Consider the following 5,044-nt stretch of genomic DNA (forward strand, 5'->3'; position numbering starts at 1 on the left):
GTTATCTGATATTCTATATCGGGAATATTAATTCGGATACATGGAAAGTTTGCACATAAGTGCCACATATGTAGCCAAGCTACCATGTAACCCGCCCATAAGTGAACTCGGACTCAACTCAACGAGCTCGGGCGTTCACATCCATAAGTGAACTCGGACTCAACTCAACGAGCTCGAATGCCTAGTTACATCTCTCGAACTCGAACTCAACTCAACGAGTTCGGACATTCGCATCCATAAGTGAACTCGGACTCAACTCAACGAGTTCGGATGCCCAAACATTCTAGTGACATGTCACTTGTATCCTAATCTATTCCTAAGGTTCAAACGGGCGTTTTCCTCGATCACACATCTTTGCCATCTTCCACGGAATATCGAAATTGATACTTCGGTGATAGTTCATACTCATCAAGTAATTCACATAATTACATATTATTCAACAATAACCACAAAGCATAATATTTCATGATAATAATCAGCATCACATCATATAAACAACATTAAATTGCTTAAAATGACAAGTATGTTACTACATTTACACATGAACTTACCTCGTATGCGAAAATGGCTACTTTACCATTTCGTCCAATTGGTATTTTCCCATTTTAGCCGAATTTAGTTTTCTTGCCTATCATTTAAAATATAGTCTAATTAGGACTCACATTATTCAAATTGACCCAAAATCATATTTTGGAAAATTACAGTTTTGCCCTAACTTTTGCATATTTACACTTTTTCCCAAGCTCGTAAATTAAACTTCAGCCTATTTTCTTGTGTTTTATGACATGCTGATTATTTTTCTCTTCTATGGCAACATCAAATTCTCACTCTAACATGTACTTATGACTATTAGGTATTTTACCGATTAAGCCCTTTTGCTCGTTTTCGCTTAAAACGAGTAGTACAAGTTGTCTAACATAATTTAAAACCTCATATTCTATCATAAAACACCAAAATAACAAATTTCACCTATGGGTATTTTTCCAAATATGAACCTAGGTTGAATTATTGCTAGCATAAGCTTAATCGAGCTACCGGGACTCCAAAAACCTAAAAATCATTAAAAACGAGGCTAGAACGGACTTACAATCGAGCTTGGAAGCTTGAAAAACCCTAACCATGGTTTCTCCTTGCTATATTCAGCCATGGGGTTGAAGATGAGGAAAATTGGCTTTTAATTTTGTATTTTAATTCATTTTACCCTAAATGACCAAAATGCCCTTACTACTAAACTTTCCAAAAATTCCATCCATGTCAATTTTTGTCCATAGACTTAGAAATTGGTAAAATTTCTATTTAAGACCTCCTAATTAATATTCAAACACTAGAAACTTCTAGAATGCAAGTTTTACAAATTATTCGATTTAGTCCCTAATTTCAATTTAAGCACTTTATGCATAAAATTTCTTCACGAAATTTTCACACAATCATGCAATCATATCATAGACCTCAAAATAATCATAAAATCATTATTTCTATCTCAGATTTTGTGGTCACAAACCACTATTCCGACTAGGCCCAAAATCAGGATATTACAACTCTCCCCCCTTTAGGGATTTTCGTCCCCGAAAATCTTACCAAAAAAGTGGTCTTCACTTTTAATCTCATATTCGGTGCCGAATAACTTTCACTTAGGCTATACCTCCAATACATCTCTTTATTTCTCATATGATCTGAAAGCTTATAGTCTCAACTCTCAACTGTTCTTAAATTTTCAACCCTTCTCAGTTTCCCATGATATCATGACATAAAACCCGGATCTTAACTTGATTAATGGAGACCGGAATTCCAAGAAATCCAACAATCAAAGAGACCTGAAATTCCATGAATCTGATAAGTAGGAATTCATTCAATATAGATATGATTTATAGATCTCGCCAAACATTTAACAATAGGATACATCACATTTTCCTCTTTCTGTTGTGGAAATAATTCTGATATGGCCTCAAGAATAATCCTTCTCATTTCCATCCCAATATCAACACTGACAAGGATAATTTTGATAGATCCCAATGCTCGGCTTTAACCCCTTTAACAACTCCGATTTTATGTAACATCGAATGCTCTAAACTATCACATTACCTCACTGTCTTGAAACATATCACAATTCATACAACAGTACATTACTGAAAGTCAGGAAGTCTTTACTCAATGTAGACTAGTCTAGTTCAGACGCTTCGGTACCAATATTCTCATCTATCTGAACTTTGTCAACATGTAATAAACTTTTCAACTTTCACAAGACGAAAACCTTATCATTCGTAGTGACTTTAACTAATATCCAACTCTTTTTTAATAATATACACTTCTCGTTCAGACTATTTACTCTTTTATCAGTACAAAAATGAAATTATATTATCAAACTTGAGAAAAATAATCCTGACATAATTATCACATGAAATCTTTCAAATAAATAATTCACCATACGACTGAAACTCGCGCTTTTATCACCTATGCCTTTACTGATGTCAAATCCTTACACAGAAATTAGAAAAAATCCCAAATACTAAAATCACCACATTACCAAGATCAAATTAGAAGTATAGTTATATTTGACATGATTATCACGAGCTAAAGAACGTACTTCGAACATGAGTCATAATTGACAAATTATGGAACAAAGATAATAAGAAAACCGAATAAAGAAATCCAAGATAGAGAAACCCAAAATAAAGAAATCCAGAATAAAGAGATCCAGGATAAAGAAACCAAGATACGATATTATGCCAGAAAATCGAAAACCAAACTCATAGAGAAAATACAGAATACCCCGATAATTCTTCAAAGAAAGAAAGTCCAAAAGAAAATATCATTCAATCCCACTGGAATCAAATATAATAAGAACAATACATCTTCCCATACATATATATCAGATGAAGCATCAAGTAGAAGAAACAGAAACATAATATCTTACGTATTCTCTCATCAATTCTTATCAGATGAAATGAAATAGAATACCCGATGAAATAGAGCAATATAAACTATAAACCAGTCAGACTACCAATGCTTTCATCCAACACCAGAATTAGAAGACATTCCAATATAACAAGAATTTCTTCAGAAGATCAATAGCAATAGAAATATTTCTGAGAACGGGTAAACACATAGAACATCTTAAAAGAGACTGCTAAATCTGTCCAGTCATAACTGTCACACTCAGATAGTTCACATTTCAAATATCATTTCCCCAACTAGTTCTGCCATCACAAATTTCATATTAAACCATTCACTAAAGAGGGTCAGTTTTGAATAAATTTTTGATTTACACTTTTCTCGACCTTGCACCTGAGTAATTCGATTTACCAAAGAGAATTTCCTTCTCTAACTGGGACAGTGCATAATTCCAATAATCTTTATATCAATCTGATACTTTACTGACTCTGACTTTACTTATCAGCTCATTTTCAATCTCTGATCATACTTATAATTATTCTATCATTGAACTCTTTGGGTTCACAACCGGAAACTTATTCAATACAAATATTATGAAATTCCATTATAAGTACCATTTCGGTAAGGGGGAGGGGTTGTAGGACCTCTGACTCGACTTTCTTATACATACACATATGACACAACTTCCATCATCATAGCAACATCATCAAAATCATGTCATTCATTCAGGCAATGCAACATTCATATTGGCTTACACAAATTTTCCTATTGTCCCATTTAGACAATATACTTATGCATACATTCTATGTTTTCTAGATAGCTTTACTTATCCATTCATTTAATTAAATTAATTCATGCTCATGACATCATATAAGGCCAAACAAACATAGATATTTGCATCACAATCACAACTTCCATTTCGTGCATCATCATGTACATATCATTACAATCATATAATTCAATCCAACAATTTAATTAACATAGATAAGTTCATTTCATTATAATCCTTTATCTCATAAAAATTATATATCATTAGCATTCATCAACATTAGACGTCCAAATCAAGACAAGGACATTTTCATTCGTATCATAATATTATGACTTTTATTCATACCTCTACTACTTTCTATTTATTCCGTTCATCTTATCAAGTAAGCCACATACACTACATCATATGAGCATTAAGCAAATATGAATATTTATCACATATGTATCATAAACTTTTATTCATACTTTTCTGAACCGAGACTTATCATAATCATAATTTTACTCAAATACCTTCACATAACATTGAACAAGGTCGGCACAGCTCGGTTGGAGAGTACCCTGTCTAAATAAGATTGTACTCATACACGTCGGAAGACATCACACTATCACAGATAAGTGGCATGTATAGCTAAACTTTTACACATGCTAAGTTAGTCCGAGAACCGACTAAACCTGCTCTGATACCACCAAATGTAACGCCCCGTACCTGAGACCGTCGCCAGAGTCGAACACGAGGTGTTAACAAACTTAATTCATTACTTAAACAACTCAAACAATTTATTTTTAAAATTTTCAGTCAAGCTAGCAATCTGCATCACAGTCGCTTAAAAATTCATATCTTGAGTTTCAAAACTCTAAATCCAATTTGGTAAATTTTCCATGAAACTAGACTCATATATCTATTTACTAATTTTTTTCTAGAATTTTTGGTCAAGAAAATTAGTACAGTTTATTAGTTAAAGTCTCCCCTGTTTCAGGGTTGGACTACTCTGACCTCTGTGTATTACGAATCAGATATCTCCCTGTACAGAGTTTCAATAACTATGTTGTTTGTTTCTAATAAAACTAGATTCAATAAGGAATCTGTACATATAAATCATGACTTCTAATTACCTTTGAACAATTTATGGTGAATTTCCAAAGTCAGAACAGGGGATCCAGAAATCGCTCTGGCCGTGTTTCACAAAAATTTAAACATCTCATAAAATATAACTCATATACCTGTTTTTTTCCATCCATATAAAAATAGACTCATAATTATTCAATTCCATATTTATTCATCATCTAATTGTATCTCTACTATTTTTAATGATTTTTCAAACTCACGTCACTGCTGCTGTCTGAATCTATTTTATGGTAAATTTTACCTATTTCATGGTTTCCA

The sequence above is a fragment of the Gossypium hirsutum genome, chromosome A12 (genome assembly GCF_007990345.1).
Source record: "Gossypium hirsutum isolate 1008001.06 chromosome A12, Gossypium_hirsutum_v2.1, whole genome shotgun sequence".
Taxonomy (NCBI): Eukaryota; Viridiplantae; Streptophyta; class Magnoliopsida; order Malvales; family Malvaceae; genus Gossypium; species Gossypium hirsutum.